Source organism: Heterocephalus glaber, unplaced genomic scaffold (genome assembly GCF_053883595.1).
Source record: "Heterocephalus glaber isolate CG9 unplaced genomic scaffold, H.glaber_assembly_v1.0 deba00001831, whole genome shotgun sequence".
NCBI classification, from domain to species: Eukaryota; Metazoa; Chordata; class Mammalia; order Rodentia; family Bathyergidae; genus Heterocephalus; species Heterocephalus glaber.
This window is the reverse complement of record NW_028258491.1, coordinates 1,396,053-1,418,772: the sequence shown is the minus strand read 5'-3', so window position 1 is coordinate 1,418,772 and position 22,720 is coordinate 1,396,053. Positions and strand designations below refer to the sequence as shown.

Sequence of the window (22,720 nt, the reverse complement as noted above, 5' to 3'; positions counted from 1 at the left end):
CATCAATCAAAGCACAGTGAACAATCTAATCACATAGGAAAAACTATAACTCATTCACTATTCATCTTAAATGTTTAAAAGGACATCACATGTTCCAGGTACATTTTAAATCCTTAGAAATACAGCTTAGAGGCCAAACATTCACAGTATCTACTTTTTGAACATTACAGCAACGTAACAGTAGATCTAATTTGTAGTCAAAACTCATAGCCAAAAATATTGAAATAGAACTTTTAAGGAGTTAGCTAGGAAAAGTGGATAAGGACAGCAAAATGAAACATTTATTTTAAAGAAACAACAAGTGAGGCATGCACAATGAAATATTATTAAATTTACTTTTATAAAATACCACTATTTTATATTTTTTATACTTTTTATATCAATCTGGAAACAAAAGTTGGTAGGAAAATGATTTTCCCCAACATTTGATTTCTGTGGTACTGGTATATAAAAGGAGACCCCAAATCTTTTGCAATGTAACAGAAAATCACTTCTTGATAAATTTTTTAACAATGTGAACCAGCTAGATGTGCGTATCCACGAGTCATTCCAGTTTCCTGATATCCTCTTTGTACTTCCCAAATTATCTTTATGTTGTTTAAACTCAAACAATTACACACTGATGTTCCAAAAGTAAACCTTGACTAAATCATTTCTGCAACAAATTTGGAAGCCCAGTGCGTACAAGAGAAACCTAAAGAGTGATTCTTGAATGCTGGAAAATATATGAAATTTAAAATGCAAGAGTATTAGACATAATGTGGAAGAAGTTTATTCTTTTCTTCCAGAAAACTCTGCTAAAACATCATGATTAGGAAAATGAATTTCATGGCTTTGAATAGGTTCTTTTTTATAACATAGAATCTTACCTACAATGACTACTCAGTGCTGTGTCTCTGAAAAAGGGAATGTTTAATTTTAATTTTTTTTCCAGTACTGGGAATTGAATTAAGTATTGCTCTAAATCCCCAGCTCAGAATGTTGAGTGTCGATTCTGCTGCCAAACAATTTCTACGTCCAACAAAGATGTGTGACTAATATTTGCACAAATAATCAGAAGAAATAAGAAACAGAAGTCCCCAAAATGCTACTTTGAATCTCTAATGTACAATTATGAATTAACTCTGGAAAGCAATGTTATTTTGATTTCTATATTCTGATGAAATTTTCCTGGGAAAATCACAAGACAATCACTTTTTCATATTTATATATACTTTACATATATTTCATATATATATATATAAAATAATATTGGACATAAATATTGTTCACCAAAAACGAGCCCAAGGCCATTTCTCATATATATAGATCAAAAACAGTACAAGGATATGAGCAAGGAAGTGAACTTGGGGGCAAGAATTGCAGCATCAAATGAACTCCACAGTCCTTTTAACAACCATGTAGCAACCACTTGTAGATTTCTCTCTAGGATATGTGTTTTATCATTTGTTAATGTTCTTACATATGAACTCAATAAACATTACTGTGCAGCATCAGTCTACTTTCTGAGATTTCACTTGCTGTGATTAGGCAGTAGACAGGAAGAACTCTACTAATAAAATATTCAGAGTTTTATTATTTATTTATTTATTTTGTACCAAGGATTGAACTCAGGACCTTCAGCTAGCGAGGCAGGTGGCAGAACCACTGAGCTAAATCCCCAGTGCAAAATAATTAGCTTTTTGAGAAAAGGGGGACAAAAACTCATACAGACATCTAGTTTTATTTGTGTATATTATGATAAATTGGGCAGTTGGAGTAACGTCTAGCAAAGGAATAATTGAAAAATGAGGAATTCCATTCTTAGCAGGTGCTGGAGAATTATAATGCATGTGAAGATATTTCAAGCCATAGAGTCCAAAAAATATCTTTTGTAATATTAATTTGAATTCAATTTATAAGAAGATTGACTTAAGCAATATATCACCACCTGTTATTATTTAATATACATAAGTTTAATATAGTAATATGTATATTTGTAATCAATATACAGATATTTTCACATATACTAGATGAGTAGTTAATGCTTTATTGGAAATATTTTGGAAATATAAGCACTATCAAATAAAAATAAGAATTTTTTCTATATTCTGATGAGAGATATATGGATCTACATCCACTATTGTTTCAGGCTGAATAACATTTTAGAATACACTTATGTTAGAAACCAATTGCTTTCAAGAATTTTTGCATTGCCTCTTTTAACCCTTTATTCCTCAAACTGTAGGTGACAGGATTCAGCATCAGAATTACAATGGTGTAAAATATTGACACCACCATGTCATGCTCCAAGGAGTAGCTGGAACTTGATCTCATGCACATGAAGAGGATTATCCTGTGATAAATGGACACTCCAGCTAGATGGGAGCCACATGTGGAGAATACTTTCCTCCTCCCTTTGGCAGAATGCATCCTCAGAATGGCCAACAGGATGAAGCCATAGGAGATGAGGATGATCAGGCTGGTGACCACATCAATGGCACCCACAAAGTAGAAGAGTAGAAACTGGTTTGTGTGAGTATCAGAACTGGAGATAGCGAGGAGAGGAGGGATATCACAGAACACGTACCTAATTTCATTGGATCCAGAGAAGGACAGGCTGAACGTGGCCACAGTATGTACTGTGGTATGTAAAATGCCACCAGCATAGGAAGCAGTGATGAATGGCACAAAGACTCTGGGTGACATCCTTACTGCATACAGCAGTGGGTGGTAGATGGCCACATGGTGGTCATAAGCCACTGTCACCAAGAGAAATGACTCTGTGCTTCCAAACCTAATGAAGAGGAGCATCTGTGCTACACATGCATGGAAGGAAATCAATTCATCTTCTACCAGGAAATTAAGCAACATTTTTGAGTGACAACAGTGGAATAGCAGGGATCCAGGAATGATAAAGCACTCAAAATTTGGGTTGTGAAGTCAAGTGTCCCCAATGACCAGTATCACTAGTCCCAGATTTCCTATCAGAGTAAAAAAGATAGATTGCAAGGAATACTAAAAATAACACAACTTGCAAGTTCCAATCATCTGTGAAATCCAAAAGCATGAAAATGGTGACTTCAGTCATGTTCTTCAGATGAACCTTGCATATATCCAAATCTGATGATGATTTTTCCATTTCAGTTTTTATTTACAGGTTCTAACAGGAATTTCCCTTGTCCTTGGAGTCCCTTCAACCCATATCTATACTTTTTTCTCAGAATGGCATAATGATTTCCTCAGTAGGCAGGGAATTACCAGTGATAAAGAAATTGGATGCAAATAGATGCATTTTGCATTATAAGGAAAAGAAATAAATAATTTAATTCATTTGTTGGCTGAATTTATTATGCCAAAATACTGTGCTGCCTATATGTATGTGTTTTGTGTCTGTTTATTTTTGTTTTTATCATCTGCTATAAGATCACTTCAAAATTCACAAAAGTTAATATAAGAATATTTAAGCCTCAAAATATTATAGTGGAAAGCATCCCTCTGTATACTCACCCTTGGTTTGCTATAAAATACAAGAAATGTCCCTCTTTTTATTGATAAAATGGTAGCAAGACACTTTATGTCAGAGACTGTGTGGGATTGAATTGAGAACAAATTCTCAAAATCATTTAATATTTTTCTACTCCAAATGAGTGGAAAAAGGGATTTTACACTTACATTTGAAGTTCTCATATGAGATTGTGAGATAAATAATTTTATGCACCACTCTGAAAACTGTTTTCTTCAATATAACATAACATCGTAGCCTGGATATAAATACACTTTATTTGCAAAGGAAATCACTGCCATTTTATGTTTAGTTTTTTTTCTCAAAATATATATCACAAGTGTCCCTTGTTTGACTTCACTAGCTTATTGCATACTTATATTCTTTTAAATTTAACCTAACCACATGGTATGTTTTTCAATTTATTTGCTCAGTTTACTTTCAAAATCTTTTAATAATCCTGGGATATATTTTTCTTGAAAATATAAATTGTTGCTATTAATGATGCATTGTAATTGATTTTGCCATTTCTAAAATAACTATGAGATAAATTTCACTTGAAATTTTTATTCAGAAGAAGTCATTGCTAAAATTTAAAAAATTGTCAGATACTGGTATTTGATCTCAGAGATATTTTTCTTGATATCCTTCTAATTTTTCTCATTCCACAGGCACAATTAAGAAAAATGCAAAAATACAGAATTAACAACAAAAAAGTTAAAGTCACCTGTTTCTTATTGAAAACTTCAGTGCTAGAAATGAAATGAAATTTTGGGTCCACTGTAGTTAGGGAGAAGTTCTTATCATGGAGCAGGTATTTTTCTTTCAGTGTTTTATAGATGAAAAGACTTTTTAGAAGAAGTGAAAATCTTGATGTAGTGAGGTCCAGGATGATTTCATAAATTTACAAATGGTCTAAAGCACAGGAAGTTGTGATTTAAAGTCATGATCTAAAAAACAGGAAGACAATAAACAATGAATTCACACTACTGTTAGAAGAAAGCCATAAATGTATATTATTGACTCCCAGATATGTAATATATACAATAAATAGCTCCATAAGGGGCAGACAACAGAAAAAGCAATAAAAACTATGCTCATTAGATTCTTCACAGAACCTATATGCGATTCATAAGAAAACACAGATTTTTTATAATGATGTATACTTTTTTAGTACAATGCTAAATCAGCTTTTCAAAACAATTGATAAATAACCTATGTAAAATCAGTGTGTCATTCAGTTTTCACAAAAATACATTGCTGTTTGAAACATTTTTATTTTCTCTTTCCAACTCATCTCTCAGCTTTGACTCCCAATCTCTAAATCAGTCTCTCCTCTCTCTCTCTCTCTCTCACTCTCTCTCTCTCTCTCTCTCTCTCACACACACACACACACACACACACACACACACACACACACACACGGATATATTTCCAAAATATTTATTATAGACTTGGAGGACAAACAAGAGTTAAGCAGGTAGGGAAGAAAATATGTGAACAAATTCAGAAGAATGTACTAATAGGTGATTTACTAATTGAATCCATTACAAAATACTTTTTGACAAAAGTACATAGGAGAGATTTGCGTGGAACACATGCCAAATCACCCCGCTGCAGACAGGCAGGTCTGCCCATGCCCTACGGAGGTCTTGAGTCGCACAGAACATGCTGAAGCAGCCCGCTGCAAACAGGCAGGTCTGTGCATACCCTACCGAGGTCCTGAGTCACGCAGAAGACACCAAATCACCCCACTACAGACAGGCAGCCACCTGATTCCACGCTACAAAGATGCAGAAGACACCAGACCACCAGACCAAGGTACTGAGTCCCACTATTCCCAGCCCAGAGGAGGGGCTTCTGAACCATCTTCCCACTGCTCCTGGTCCAGAGGAAGGGGCTTCCTGGTCACCATCACTCCCGCTGCTCCCAGCCCAGAGGAAAGGGATTTGGGCCACCTTCTGTCCCGCTGCTCCTGGCCCAGAGGAAGGGGCTTCCAGACCACCATCCCTCCCACCACTCCTGGCCCAGAGGGAGGGCCTTCTGAGCCACTATCCCACTGCTCCTGGTCCAGAGGAAGAGGGTTCCTGGCCACCATCCCTCTGGCTGCTCAAGCCCACTGGAAAGGACTTTTGGGTCACTATCCCTACCGCTGCTCCTGGCCCCTGTCCCACCTCACCCAGCTCAGAGGAGGTAATCCATGCAGGTGCTAACAGCCCCCCACCCAAGTCAAAATGAGAAAACACGTAAATAAGTCTCAAAACCAGACTTCCAGATCACCTACAGCAGCTCCAAAGGGAAATGAGATGGAACACTCTGATGCTCAAACACCTGGACCCACTGAACTGGCCACAAAAGGGGATCTGGAAAAAATGAAATCAGAAATAATTTCTCAGATAACAGGAGAAACTGTGCCCCTAGCGCAAGACATGACTAATAAATCTAGAGAGGGGCTGAGGAACCTAATGGAATCACAACATAAGAAACAAATGGAATCCATAAAACAGATGCAAATAGATTTCCAGGACATGAAAAACTCCATTGAAAGTCTACACAGCAGAATGAGCCAGTGTGAGGACAGAATTTCAAATATAGAAGATAAGAATGCAATTAGGGACCAGGAAAAGAAAAATTGCTTCAAAATTATAAGGGAACATGAGAAATCAATCCATCAGCTGCTACATGATGCAAACAAGAATAATATAAGACTGATTGGAGTCAATGAAGAAACAGGAGAGAGTGGAGATGACATAAAAAATCTCTTCACAGAAATAAAGGCAGAAAACTTCTCAAGCAGGGGAAAAGAGCTTCACATACAGATAAGTGAGGCATATAGGACTCCAAATAGCCTGGATCAAAAAAAATCTACACATAGGAATATAATTGTTAAGATTCCAGAAACAACAGAAGAACAAAGTTCTACAAGCAGTGAGAGAATAGAAACAAATCGCATACAAAGGAAAGCCCATCAGAATCACAGCAGACTTCTCAACACAAACCATCAAGGCAAGAAGAGCTTGGATGACATATTCCAAGCCCTAAAAGAAAACAGCCTCCAACCCAGATTGATGTACCCTGCAAAACCATCTTTCAAAATTGATGGAGAAATAAGATACTTTCAAGACAAAGAGCACCTTAGGAACTTTGTGAATACCAAACCAGCACTCCAAAGAGTTTTACACAATATCCTAGGAACAGACATTGAGGATCAAAACCGCAGGAAGCAAAGCAGAATGAGCCCATCTGGCATGACAAGAAATTAAATGTAAAGGGGGAGAACCCAACAAAAAGAAAAAGTCATGGCAATGATAAGTCAATACCTTTCATTTATAACCATCAACATAAATGGTCTCAATTGACCAATCAAAAGAAATAGACTGGCAGAATGGGTCAAGAAGGAAAATCCAACAATACACTGCATACAAGAAACACACTTAAATCAAAAATAAACTCATAGACTGAAAGTTAAAGGGTGGAAAACAATACTGCATGCTACAGAAACCCCCCAAAAAAGCAGGAGTAGCTATCCTCTTGGCAGATCAAGTAGATTTCAAACCAACACTGATTAAGAGAGATGAAGGACACTACATCCTTGTAAAGGAAAGAATCCAAGAGGAAGAGATGACAATCATAAATATCTATGCACCAAACACTAGTGCACCCAACTATATAAAATCAATACTAACGGACATAAAATGTCATATATGCACTAATACAATTGTACTGGGGGACCTCAACACCCCACTGTCACAAATAGATAGATCAACTAGACTAAAAATAAGTACTGAAATACTAGAACTCAATCAAACTCTTGAACAAATGAACTTAACAGATGTTTACAGAGTCTTCCACCCCACAAAATCAGAATACACATTCTTCTCAGCTGCACATGGGTCATTCTCCAAAATAGACCACATACTCACACATAGAACATGTTTAAGTAAGGGCAAAGGAATTGAAGTTATCCTCTGTATATTATCAGACCATAGTGCGATGAAATTAGAGATCCATAGCAAAAGAAACTCAAAAAATTTCATAAACACATGGAAATTGAACAACACACTTCTGAATAACCAAAGGGTCACAGAGGAAATTAAAGAAGAAATCAGACAGTTCCTTCAATTAAATGACAATGACAATACAACATATCGGAATCTGTGGGACACAATGAAAGCAGTCTTACGAGGGAAATTCACAGCAGTGAATATGCATATTAGGAAAACAGAATGAGCCCAATTAAACAACCTGATGCTGCACCTCAAGCTTCTAGAAAAAGAAGAGCAGGACAACCCCAAAGCTCATAAAAGGGAGGAAATTATAAAGATCAGAGGAGAAATCAATGCAATGGAGACTAAGAGAATGATACAATCAATGAAGCCAAGAGTTGGTTCTTCGAAAGAATCAACAAAATTGACAAACCTTTAGCCAACCTTGTCAGAAAAAGGAAAGAAAAGGCCCAAATCCATGCTATTAAGAATGAAAAGGCTGAAATGACAAGAGACCCAGCAGAAATCCAGAGAATCTTTAATACCTACTTCCAGAACCTATACACCAATAAGATGGACAACCCAGAAGAAATGGACAGATTCCTAGATATATATGAATTACCAAAGTTGAACGAAGAAGATCTAAAAATTCTGAACAACCCAATATCAACCAATGAAATTGAAAATGTAATTAAAAACTTATCAACTAAGAAAAGCCCGGGCCCTGATAACTTCACTGCTGAATTCAATAAGACATTTAGAGAGGAACTGCTACCACTACTGTTTAAAATCTTCAAAGAAATTGAAAGGGAAGCAATACTCCCAAATTCATTCCTGGAAGCAAGCATCACCTTGATCCCCAAAGCAGAGAAAGACCCAACTGAAAAAGAGAACTGTAGGCCAATCTCACTATGAACATAGATGAAAAAATCCTTAATAAGATACTAGCAAACAGAATGCAGAAGATCATCAAGAAGATCATACACCCTGATCAAGTGGGATTCATCCCAGGGATGCAGGGATGGTTCAATATATGAAAATCAATTAATGTAATACACTATCTCAATAGAGCCAAGGAAAAAAAGCATTATTATATCCATAGATGCAGAAAAAGCATTTGACAAAATCCAACATGCATTTATGATAAAAACCCTACAAAAAATTGGAATAGATGGTCTCTACCTCAAACTGGTAGAAGCCATCTATGAAAAGCCAACAGCCAATATCATGCTAAATGGTCAAAAACTGAAATCCTTCACACTAAAATCAGGAACAAGACAAGGATGCCCACTATCACCAATCTTGTTCAATATAGTTCTGGAAATATTAGACACGGCAATTAGACAAGAGAAAGAAATAAAAGGAATAAAGATAGGAAATGAAGAAGTCAAATTGTCATTATTTGCAGTTGACATGATCCTCTATATAGAAGACCCCCAAGAACTCCACCAAAAGTCTTCTAAACTTAATAACCAAATTCAGTCAAGTAGCTGGTTACAAGGTCAACAAACAAAAATCAATAGCTTTCCTCTACACCAATGACAGACTCATTGAGAGGGAAAAAAGGCAAATAATTCCTTTCACAATAGCATCCAAAAAACTGAAATACCTAGGAATCATCCTAACGAAAGAAATCAAAGACCTCTTCTCTGAAAACTATGGCACTCTAAAAAGAGAGATTGAAGATGATATCAGAAAATGGGCAGACATCCCCTGCTCCTGGGTAGGAAGGATTAATATAGTGAAAATGGCCATACTTCCAAAACTGCTATATAGATTTAATGCAATTCCAATTGAGATCCCAGCAGCATACTTCATAGACCTCGAGAAAACAATCCAAAATTTCATTTGGAGCAAGAAGAGACCCAGAATAGGAAAAGCAATTCTAGGTAACAGAAACATGGCAGGGGGCATCACAATCCCCAACCTACAACTGTACTACAAAGCTACTGTGATAAAAACAGCATGGTACTGGCAAAGAAACAGACTTGAGGACCAGTGGAACAGATTAGAAGATGCAGAAACAATGCCAGACACACTCAGCCATCTCATCTTCAACAAAGGATCCAAACACCCTCACTGGAGGGAAGAGAGCTGCCACAGACCAGTCACAGTTGATGTAGGGTAGGAAGGGGAGATGTTCTGGACCAGCAATGAGAAAAGAACCTTCATAAGCAATGTTCACTTTCCCTCTGAGAAGTCTCAGGGTCTGATTTATTTTTATATCTTTAAGCAATAGCAAAGAGGCATTTGGCAGAACATGTTGTCTTAACAATATCTGATGAGGTACAGGTTATTTTTGTTAAACGGTATATTTTTTCTAAGCTGATTCATTTCATTGAACATCATGAATACATTTCTTAAAAATTAAATTGTCCCCTTATTTCCCCATACCTAAGCAGAACAGAAAGTATTTTCCCATACCTGAGCAGAACAGAAAGTATTTTCCCATACCCGAGCAGAACAGAAAGTAACTTAATCAAATTAAATGTCATACTTGTGGTCACCAGCTAGCCCTTGAGAAACTGCACAATGGTTGATATCGTTTCCTATTAGCTCGCTATTTTACTTTACATCTATTCATCTTAACTAAATTTCATTTGGGTTCATAGTCCATGAGCAGGAGATATTTACAGCACTTTGAGAAATATTGAGTAACTTGCCTCCTTAATGCATTTACCTGTCTTAACTTTCTTTCTTTTTCCCATTTTCCACTATTTCTTACATCTAAAGTTTGTCCCCTTTCAATCTCTTCATAAGACCCCTTTAGTAAAAAGAATGTCAGCAATAAGAGAGGGAGTTATAGTAGTGGGAAAACAGAGGGGGTTTTAGGAGAGGTTTCTTTAGGAGTGGATGTGGCAATAGAACTAAGAGAAACTGGAATTTGAGACTTTTGAGCCAGATCAAATTTCAATATATCATTGCCAATTTGCCTCATGGAGAATTTGTTGTTAGTCACAAACACAATGACTCCTGTGACCAGAGGAACAATTATAAATATTATGGCAAGAAAAAAAAAATATGAGGGTACAATGTGTTCCACCCTTTCTTTTCCCCAGCTGGAACTTTGTCAAGCAGCATTGGAGGTCGGTTGGGCTTCACCAGATAGCCTCTTTAATAAATGGTGCTGGAAAAATTGGGCTTCAGCTTGCCAAAGATTAAAACTAGACCTATATCTCTCACCATGCACTAAACTAAAATCAAAACGGATTAAAGATCTAAATATTAAAATAGAAACTCTGAACCAGTTGGAAGAGAGGTTAGGTAGAACCCTTGAAGACATCGGTGTAGGAAAAGATTTTATGAACAAAACCTCAGTTGCCTGTGAACTAGCACAAATAATCAACAAATGAGATCTCTTCTTATTAAAAGGCTTCTGCACAGCAAGAGAAACCACCATCAATGTGAAGAGACAATCCACAATGTGGGAAAAATCTTCACCTGCTCTTCCTCAGACAAAGGTCTACTATCTTGAATCTATAAAGAACTTAAAAAGATCAGACCTTCCAAATTTAAAGACCCAATCCAAAAATGGGCATCTAAATGAACAGACATTTCTCAGACAAAGAAGTAGAAATAGCAAATAAATACATGAAAAAATGTTCAACATCACTGGTCCTTTGAGAGATGCAAATGAAAACAATGCTGAGATTCCACTTCACTCCAGAAAGAATGGCTGCTATCATGAAATCAACCAATAACAAATGCTGGCGGGGCTGTGGGGAAAGAGGAACACTGCTCCACTGCTGGTGGGAGTGTAGACTGGTACAAGCACTGTGGAAATCAGTATGGAGATACCTCAAAAAACTAGGACTGGAAGTCTCATTTGACCCTGCTATTCCACTGCTGGGGATCTTCCCCAAAGAATTAAAAGAATCATACCACAGTGATATATGTGCACCCATGTTCCTAGCAGCGCAGTTTGTAATAGCTAAAACTTGGAAACAGCCCAAATGCCCATCAACTGAAGACTGGATAAAGAAAATGTGGGGTTTTTTAATAAAATAGAGTACTACTCAGCCATAAAAAATGAGAAATTAGAGACATTTATAGCTAAGTGGATGCACATGGAGGCAATATTCTTAAGTGAAATAAATAGGACACACGTGTAAATACCGAATAGTTTCTCTGGTGTGAGAAACTGAAAGTGTAAATGAGGACTAAATGTATAATAGGTAATGTGAAATAGAAAGAAAGGGGGCAAAGGGGAAGGAAGTGGGAGGGCTAGAGGAAAGGATAGAAAGGAATGGGATTAATATGAGAAAATGGAAAAATAGGAACAAAATCTTTGTAAATAGGGAGGAATGGAGGGGTTGAAGGGAGAGCTGGGAAAGGGTGAAAAATAAGAACCAAGAGAGACTATGTAAAGGTGCAAATTTCCAATGATGAATGTCATTATATTGTATACCTAAAATGTACCAATGATTAGAATGAATAATCGATAATGCAAAATAGGAAGAAAAGGTCCAACGGGGTAGGGGTAGTGGGAGGGGCAGGGGAAAGGAAAGAAGGGAAAGGAAAAATGATGAGAAATGGAAGAAATGGAAATAAAGTCTTTGTAAATAGGGAAGGGTGGAGGGGGTGAAGGGAGGGCTAGGAATGAGGAAGAAATAAGAACCAAGATGCATTATGAAAAGGTACAATTCCCAATGAGAAATGTAATTGTGTTGTATACCTACAATGTACCAATAAAAAAATTTAATAAAGAAAAAAAAGATCTAAATATAAAAACAGAAATGCTTAACTGCCTGGAACAGAGGTTAGGTAGAAGTCTTGAAGACATTGAGGTAGGAAAACTTTATGAACAAAACCTCAGTTGCCCGTGAACTAGCACAAACAATCAACAAGTTGGATCTTTTTTTACTACAATCTTCTGCACAGCAAGAGAAACCACCAGCAGTGTGAAGAAACAACCCACAATGTGGGAAATAATTTTCACCAGCCTTCCCTCAGACAAAGGTCTACTATCTCGAATCTATAAAGAACTTAAAATATCAGACTCCCAAATTTAAAGACCCAATCCAAAAATGGGCATCTGAAATGAACAGACATTTCTCACACAAAGAAGTAGACATGGCAACTAAACATATGTAAAAATATTCAACATCACTGGTCATTTGAGAGATGCAAATGAAAATAACACTGATATTACACCTCACTCCAGAAAGAATGGCTGCTATCATGAAATCAACCAACAACAATGCTGGCCGGGCTGTGGGAAAGAGGAACACTGCTCCACTGTTGGTTGGGAGTGTAGACTGGTGCAACCACGGTGGAAATCAGTATGGAGATACCTCAAAGAACTAGGACTGGAAATCCCATTTGAGCCAGCTATTCCACTGCTGGGGATCTTCCCCAAAGAATTAAAAGAATCATACCACAGTGATATATGTGCACCCTTGTTCATAGCAGCACAGTTTGTAATAGCTAAAACTTGGAAACAGCCGAAATGCCCATCAACTGGAGACTGGATCATGAAAGTGTTTTTGTTTTTGTTTTTGTTTTTATAAAATGGAGTACTACTCATCCAACAAAAATTAGAAATTAGAGACATTTATTGCTAAATGGATGCACATTGAGGTGATACTCAAGTGAAATAAACAGGACACATATGTGTAAATACCTAATTATTTCTCTATTTTGACAAACTGAAAGTGTAAATAAGGACTAAAAGGTATAATAGATGATGTGAAATGGGAAGATAAAGGGCAAAGGGGAGGGGGATGGGGAGGAGTAGGAGAAGGGGATGGAATTAATATGAGAAAATGAAAAAATTGAAACAACATCTTTGTAAATAGGGAGGATGGAGGGGTTGAAGGGAGGTTAGGGGTAAAGGGAAAAATAAGAATTGAGAGAGTATGTAAAGGTGCATATCTCCAATGATGAATCTCATTTTATTGTACACCTAAAATGTACCAATAAAATGATATTCAGGAAAAAAAAGCAGGTGATTATGCCATGGGAAGCTGGCTGCAGGATTAGGCATGAACTGTTGATCAAGATCTGTCAAATCACTGCTGGGATGCATGCACAGCACAGCTTTGCAGCCCTGGTTGCCAGTCTCAGATCTGATGTCAGAAGAATAAAACAAATAAAACATGGTGCTGTTGACTTCATCACCTTTGTCCTCTTGCTCATGTGGTGGGCCACCTAGCATGCAGGGCATATCTTCTCTTTCTTCAGAGCACTTCTTCCACTTGAGCATTATTTTTACACTCCTTCTTCACTTCTATCTCCCTCTTTTATCTTGAACTTTTACATTCATCGTTTGTGTCATTCAAAGCTTTGAATGAGACAGTGAGAATTTGGAAAAGACCACTGGGCACCTCACTGTCCAATGACAATAAGAAACTTTAACTAGAGACCTTCCTTCTCAGAAATGTTCTGTATGCAGTGCAGTATTGCTAACCATAAGAACAATCCTGTGCACCATATCTCTGGATCTCATTCACCTTCAGCACTGGAAATTTACTTCTATTGAATATCAAATCCTGTTTCCTCCACCTCCCAGCTCCTTACAGTATCATTCTACTTCTCATTTAAGCATTTGATTATTTCAGTGGAATAAGCAGTGATTTTCATCTGTTCCTGGCTTATTTCTCTTGGTACGAAGTCCCTCAGATTGTATGTGTTGTCAGATATGAAAGGGTTTCTTCTGCCTTTTTGAAGCTTAATAGGATCCCATTATATGTATTAAACATTACCTTTTTGCCATCCATTATCAAAGAGAATTAACATAATTTCTAAATTTTCAATATTTTGAATAATGTTGCAATGAACATGATAATACAGATGTCGCTTCAAGATTCTAAATTCCATTATATTGAATAAATAAATATCAGATTGATGTATGGTGTGGCAGGTAGATTTTTAATAATTTGAAGCCTTTATACTCTTCCATATAGTGGATATGTTTTTACATTTTCACCAACAATACAAATACAACAATACAAACGCTTCAGTTTCACCATGTTTATATGACTACTTATTGTCATTCTCCATTTATTTATTTTAATAATGTCTGTGCTAACATGTGAAAGATTATTTTTTACTATGATTTTTATTTTAATTTTAACATCTCCAGATTACTAAGAATTAGCTCAATTTCAGTCTCTCCAAATTCTCAGATCTCAGATGAGTATTTTTTAGAAATGGAGAAAGCAATCCTAAAGAGTCACAGGAAACCACAAAAGATACCAAAAAACAAAATTAATCTTGAAAAACATCAATGCTGGAGGCACCCTACTCTTGGTTTTCAAATATGTTACAAACCTTTGTAATTAAAAGTGAATAAAGAGTATGCTATTGGCATAAAGAACAAATATATATATATATATATTTGTATATATATATATATGTTTGTGTGTGTGTGTGTGTGTATATATATATATATATATATATATATATATATATATATGCTTTTGGACCACACTTAAGAGACTGGGATCAACCTCACCTACCTGTGTTCAACAAATTTTTAACATGAATGTCAAGGGCAAGAACACACAATACACAAAGAGCAGAGGGTACTGTTTTCAGAGATGTGGCCAGGAAAGCCAAATATGGAGATATGAACGTATGGAAATAGACCTTGGTCTTATACAATACAAAAAAGTCAGTCCAACATATGTTAAAGATTTGAACATAAGACCAGAAAGAATATTTCTAAAAAAAAAAAAATTGTAAGGAAAAAGATTCAGTCTTTGGGCTGAGCAATAAATTTTCTTACTACAACATCAAAAGTCAGGAATATACAAAACAATAGGTGGCTTTACAAAATACAACAATATTATACCTAATAAAGGAACCAATCAGCAGAGGAAGGAGGCAAACTAATGAAGTACAAAATAGGAAATCTATTGTAAACCATGTATTTAATGCAAGATTAATACTGACAAAAAGAAACTCTTAAATTAATAAAAGTATATTTAATTTATAAATAGACAAATGACTCGAATATTTTCTTTAAAAATAAAATGGTCAACAAGTCTATAAAAATATTCAGCATCATAAATCTAAAGTATTTTAAACAGATTCTAAAGAATATTTTTCATCTATTAGGTAGCACCAGGTAGGGCCTTATTACAGAACTATTTAAATTTTCACTAGGATGTCCACCACTATTTTGCTATTTTGAATCAATAGATAACTGGAGTTTATTCTCCTTGGGCCTTGTCTTGTAAGCCACACCACCTGGTACATCTCTGGCTAGAAATAGTCTCAACTAGTCCCCATCACAGTGTAAACTACTCTCATAACAATGCAAACTAGTTCTCGTTAAAGTGTACTCAAACCTGATTCTGTTGTCTGTTGGGAAAGACAGAATTTCCTATAATTTGAAGACTGTTTCAGAAGACAAAACCTAAACCTGTAAGGATAATTTTTTTGTACTAAGCATTTTAATTACTAGACATCCTAGACTAAAATCTAGTTATTATTGCCTAATTCATGTGTAAATCACATGTATTTCTCAAAGTCTGGTTTACTCCGAGTTCTGCATAGCAATTAATTATTGACTATTTTCTGGAAAATAAGATAAAATGCTGAACTTAAATCAACCAATTGCTTGTCATCTCCTTAGGGATAGTCTCAAAAGGTAAAAAAAAATTCATAAATTTTCTTCAAAAATCATTGTTAAGTAACACATGGTAAAACCAGGAGAGAGTTTTAATTACAGGTAGGCAGATAGAAGCTTGCAGCATTGCTATATATTACCAATAGCTACACAAATGGTCACAGTTTGACAACCCTTTGCCATCTAAGGTAGGTGACCATATGTGACTCAGTTTGTGTGTTTTTCTTCCCCTATATGGTACTGAGAAGCAGTAGGAACTTTCCTTTTTGTTCTTGAATATTTTCAAATACTTTAAGAGTATAAGTACCTGTAAACCACAATATGCATGTGTATAAAATATTGAATTTTCTACATTATGAGTATGTATATAGAGGCATATATATTTGTTTAATGTCCTATCTAAAGGAGACCAAAAGTGATATGAGATGAAGCATAAATAAAGGACCACAGTGATTTTCTTGAAGGTAGAATTTGAAACTCCAGGGATTCAATATCTCATTCTGACATCCTTTCCACACTAATTTATTCTAAGTGAGTTTTTTGGAGGACCTTATAGTAATAAATAAAAATGTAATGATTAGGTGAGTAACTACATAAACATGACAGAGTTTTGAATCTTGGGAGAAGGAGTTTGCCCTTCACATTAAGAAGTGAAAAACAGTGGAGGGTTAAGAGGTTTCAGGGACCCAAATATATGGCAATGGTAAAAAGTTTCCCATTTTGCAAAGGGATCTGAATAAATTTAATATTTAAAAAATAAAATTAAAATATTCATTAAAGGTAATTATTTATGAAAAAACAATTTCCCTATTCCATTGCTCTCCAAGGGAGGTGAGAGGAAATGTTTTTCATTTTTCCTTACAGGAAACTAGGCAATTAACTTTTCTTAACTTTGCACAATTCCAAATTAAGCGAAATAAAAACAACAAAATAAAATTTATCTCTGAATGATTTTATTAAAAGCAATTTTCTGGTGTTTTGATTGCTAAATATTTTCCTAAGTCTAAATTATGAATGGTGACAAGGGAAAGGTAGGACACCAGGTAGATGCAACAGTACCAGCAATATTCTACATAAAACAAGTCTTACAACAACTAAGTGATATTTACTCAGATTTATATTTAATTTTGTGAAACTGGGTAATTTCATTTCTTTACACCTAACAGAATATTATCACTACAATTTTAATTATAAAGTGTGTCATTTCTCTTTCTTTTCTTTATTTTTACTTTGGGGAACATTGGTACTGTTTTTACAGCAGAAATTATCTTACTTTAAATGCCATACATTTGATTGTATGTTACTCTTTGCAATTTCTGAGCCTTTAAAGATATCTGGATATATTTCATTTTATTATGCATGTATTTCTGTGCATTATGTGCTATCATATTTATCTCTTATGACTCTGATGTACAGAAATATCATATCACATCCAGAAATCCACATATATCTCAGAATTAGTGTATGTTGTTAGTCTGTATAGTAAGTACTATGTGTCATAGTAAAAGTTTTGTGTACAGTCTTTTATTCATACGTCTATGATACATGTTAAAAATTTCATTTCTAATGCCTATCAGTATATGTATTTTAAAGGACTAGATTTTGAAACAGGAGCTTCAATAATCTAAGCAACAATCTATTCATTTTGGAATTTATTGTTAGAAAATTTTGATATGTCACGGGCATATGTATCATGTCATTTCATTAATTGTAATGAATACGTACCACAGTGTGATTCTAAGTATATAAATGAAAGCAAACCATTAAAGAACAGTACCATCATTACACCTTTAGCTGCCATGCACGGATTTCACAATATCTATGCTTTATAATTTTGTTCCATGTACCCGCATCTGTATCGCTATCTGGTTCACTGTTTATTATTTTAGTTTCTTTTCCTTTTAGAACAAGGTTATTGCTTTGGCTACAGTGTAGGGATGAACACTGGATATAGCCTGATGGATGGAATCTTCACTGCCCTCTAAACATTAGATGTCAGGAGCAGTGCATGTGCTGTCAGTGACAACAGAGCAATCTCTAGCTATGGAAAGTGTTCTTTGGTAACTCAAACCAGCTTTCTTGAGAATGACTAGTCTAACTATGCATCTACTGCATTATCTCAGGTAACAATGTACCAATACCACAAAATCTACCCTAGAAAGATAAGATAAACATTAATTATATGAGGTCAGCATATTTAATCACCCATGAGAAAATATTTGAAATATATTACTTTTTCTACTATGTCTATCTAGAATATGTTTTGTGGAAAATGTGGATGGAGGGACACAACCTCACAGCTGTGACCGAGTTCATTCTGCTGGGCATCACAGATCGCCGTGAGCTGCAGGCTCCACTGTTACTTTTCTTCCTTGTCATCTACCTGACCTCACTGCTGGGCAACCTGGGCATGATCATCCTCACCCAGGTGGACCCAAGGCTGCAAACTCCCATGTACTTTTTCCTCAGACACTTGATCTTGGCTATTCTACAGTTGTGGGACCCAAAATGCTGGTGAGTTTTGTGGAGGATCAAAATAGAATATCCTATTATCATTGTGCTACACAACTGTCTTTCTTTCTTGTGTTCATTATTAGTGAGTTTTTTATTCTGTCTGCAATGTCCTATGACCGTTATGTGGCCATCTGTTGCCCTCTCTTATATACTGTCATCAAGTCACCAAGGGTGTGTTGGGTACTAGTGGCCATTCCTTATCTCTACTCCAATTTTGTGTCTCCTCTCATTTCTGTAAAGATTTTCACTTTGACTTTCTGTGGATACAATGCCATTAATCATTTCTACTGTGACAGCATCCCCTTGTTATCTTTGCTCTGCTCAGATACTTATGACATTGAGATGATGATTCTAATCTTAGCTGCTTTTAACTTGATCTCCTCTCTTTTAGTGGTCCTTATGTCTTACCTGCTCATTTTTGTGGCCATTCTCAGGATGAAGACTCCAGAGGGTAGGCGCAAGGCCTTCTCCACCTGTGAGTCCCACCTGACCATGGTCACCGTGTTCTACAGGACTCTGATATTTATTTATGTGCAGCCCAAGTCCAGTCACTCCTTTGACACTGACAAAGTGGCTTCTATATTTTACACACTGGTCATCCCCATGTTGAATTGTTTGCTCTACAGCTTGAGGAACAAAGGTGTAAAATACGCTCTTCAGAGGACATGGGAAAACATATGCAAATATTTTTCTTTTAAGGCACATACAGTAGAAGTCATGCAATACCATTAATGTCCACCATAGACTGGCTCCATTTATCTTCAAAGTTTGGACATTTGGATACTACATAAATTTCAAAATGTTATAAAATCATCAGTGAATAAAACTTTTCAAAACTGTGCCTTCTTTGATGTAAAGAGGTAAATTTTAGTCTAACATTAAAAGAAATTTTCTAGTACATTACAATTGTTTGGTCAATCAATAAAGCTGGAATGCTATGTGGGAGTGTAAAGGAGGAGTTGGTACAGAAGATGAGAAAAAAGCCTTTCTTGTTCTTTGAGGTATTGGGGTTTAAACCTACAGCCTTCACACTAAGCTACATCCTCAGCATTTACCTATTTCTTTCTTTCCTTATTTTGAAACAGGTTCTTCAAAAGTCTTTAATTTGTTCAGGTGGAACTTGAATTTATGATCCTCTTGCTTCAGTTTCATAGTGCAAAAAAATTTTTTTGGTATTCTCATTAATAACAATAAATTTTCTTGTATCTGTGTATGATTTTTTATCTCTGCCTCTGTTTTTGTGTGAGTACAATCTATTTTAGGCTTCTTATACTCCTAGGTGGTTATGTTATAATCAGACTTGATTACATTTTGAAGAGGTTCATTTTATCAGAATGATCACAAAGAATATGTCATATGAACACACTCAAGTGTTCTAAGTAGATATCCTAATATTGGGATCTTAGCATACATTGGTTTTCTCATGAATGACTTTATGTTCATATCTTAACAGAATAGAGTCTTTTTACTCAACAAGATGTGCAATCCATCGATTCAGCACAGCATGCAGTTTTGTGTCTTTCAGTGTACATATATATATGAGTAAATACACAGAATGAATACATATTGAAATATATATAAAATAGTATTTGAAGAATAAAAGCCCATGTATATTGTCAGCTGGTAATAAAAATTATTAACTGGATTAGGCAGTAGATATCTAATTCATTTTGATGAAAATATGCAGCACAGTTCAATTTATTTGTTCATATACTCAACACAATATTATAATTTCCTACAAAATGCAACCTGCAATGACAGAATTGAAATGTTAATATTAGTTACGGGTGGGAATGAAAATATGTAAATTAATAAATTTTAAATTACTTTTCATTTACCCAAATTACTTTCACCAATTATTGCTTTTAGAAGAGTTATTTTCTAATACTTTAATTTAAAAAGTGAAAATGTGAGTTAATGTATTATAATATACTAGTTCTAAAACAACTGTTCAGAATTTCAATAGAGCTCAAATAATGGGCATAAACAAAATGAAATATAATTAAGTAAAATAATATATCATATTTATTTGTTTTTAGAAGTAGATATGCATTTTAAAATTTATATGTTGTATTGAAAAGTTTTAAATTTTTGCTCTTCCATGTATAGTTTGCAAAATCCAGATTGGTAAATAAGTGCAATAGTTGTTAAGGTAATAAGAGAAATAGAATGCATTATTTTATACAATGCTTCATCAATTTCAATAAAATTTAGAATAAGAAATTAAATAAAAAGTGCTGAGACACTATGATTATCTGTAATAAGCCAATGCATAGTTGAGCTTAGGCTTGTAAGCAGTGATGTATTGAGCCCTTCAGTTGAGCCTCCAAAACTCACTGGGATGCATTTTATGAATACAGAGCATGTAAAAATTGAAATTTATATTAAAAAACATTCTACCTGACCCCCAATTTGACCCCAGACAGACTGATTCATGAATTCTACTCAGGGCTTAAGGCAAAAGAAATAAACAAATTTCTGGAGGTAGCTAAACAGGAGATGTGATTTCCACTGTTTGAAAAGTACTCACAAAGACTGAGAAGGCATCCTGTAGGTGAAAATTCTAAACAAAATACAAACTGGTGAACATAGCAGTACAGAAAAACAGCAAAACACCATGTTCAATTTAAGCCAGGAATTTATGTTTGAGCTAATATTTGAAGAACAAAATATTATACATCACTTAGGATACTAAAATTAAAAAGTACAACGTACCAATAGTTGTAAAAAATGTAATGTTCCAACATATATTAATTACAAAAATTATTTCCAAACTAATATTAAACTAATATTAAAATAGAATGCCCCTTGGGTGTACAGAACAGATATGTCTACCTGAACTTTTGGACCAGAGACTTTTTTTTTTTTTTTTTGCTGCACTGGCTTTTGACTGATATGCAACCACCTGCCTCAGCCTCCTGAGTGCTGGGATTATAGGCATGTGCCACCATGCACAGCTGTGGAGTTTGTAAAGAAAGACAATGGGCAATCTCTTCTGTGTTGTTTTAAGCACTGGAGTAGCTTTATCATCTATTTGCTTTCTGCCGCATGCTCACTGATATCTTTAATACATTATAGGAAAATTGATTCTGATACTAAATTAAATACCCAAAGTACACACAGACATGTATTTATGCCATAGTTAATATGCTGTATGGTTTTCTTTAATCTAAATAATATGTTATAGCCTCTCATATTTAAAATTGTAGTTAATTTTATATCTACATCTGACAGACTTGATCAAACACAATGTAATTAATCCAAAGAAGAAGAAAAACTTCTTGCATTAGGCTGGAACACTCTCCCCAGCATCTCAGATCCTGATTCCAGCTCAGAGTCTTCTCTTCCTTTCTGGAGTCAACATAACCACCTGATCCAACCTGCAGCATAGATGCACAGTGTGAGCAGATTCCAGGAGTCCTCCCTGGGCTGGCTCCTGAGAGCAGATTGCCTCTTTCGTTGTGTCTTCCGCAGTGCAGGCATACAACCTATTCTTTAATTCCTCCCTGACCTCCAAACATCAAGTTATGTTTAAACAAAAGAATAAAAGAAAGAGAGAGAGAGAGAGAGTAATTTATAGATTAAAATAGAATTGGCTCAGCGATGTGCTTCATCCCAGAACTGGCTTGAGCTCCCTTCTGTCATTCTAGCATTCCTACAGATGTGGTCTCCACCTTGCTCTGTCTCTTGCTTTTCTAAACCCCATGAGTCTGAGTGGCTCCTACAGATGTCACTTTCTCTACTGCCCTGGTTAGAAGGAACAGAGAGAGACAGAGATAGACAGAGACAGAGACACAGAGAAACAGAGAGACACAGAGCAAAAGACAGACACAGAAGGGCAGAGAGAGGAATCACTATTGAGCTCATAATGTGCCCTGCTATGAACAAACCTCATTTTCATAGGAATTAAGTCTTCTTCAAAGATCAGTTTCAATTGAATTTTTCCTTTTGTCCCTATATCTCTACTTCTTGACTTACAGTATTATATTTGCAAACTAATTTTTATCAAGAGATTCATTAATCCTCTAATGATGGGAGAGCAATAGTCTTAGAACACACAATATGAATAGGAATATTTTCTAAAATATGATTAAATAATGTACACATAATATCTCACCTGTGCAAATATACAGTATCTCTCATGACAATGCGCTATTGCGT

The 22,720-nt window shown here is 35.4% G+C and overlaps 1 long non-coding RNA gene and 2 pseudogenes across 1 annotated transcript in view; 1 reads left to right on the top strand and 2 right to left on the bottom strand.

The window, feature by feature from the left end:
* Positions 1–2,160: 2,160 nt before the first annotated feature.
* On the bottom strand, positions 2,161–3,121 carry LOC147820633 (olfactory receptor 5T3-like; annotated as a pseudogene).
* A 1,021-nt stretch (positions 3,122–4,142) lies between these two features.
* The window catches only part of LOC147820631 (uncharacterized), a 55,040-nt gene continuing 36,462 nt past the window's right edge, over positions 4,143–22,720 (bottom strand). The window contains exon 3 of the long non-coding RNA XR_015448377.1: positions 4,143–4,434. This is a non-coding gene — a long non-coding RNA (uncharacterized LOC147820631). The remainder of the gene's footprint in view (positions 4,435–22,720) is intronic.
* On the top strand, positions 18,318–19,410 carry LOC106008656 (olfactory receptor 8K3-like; annotated as a pseudogene).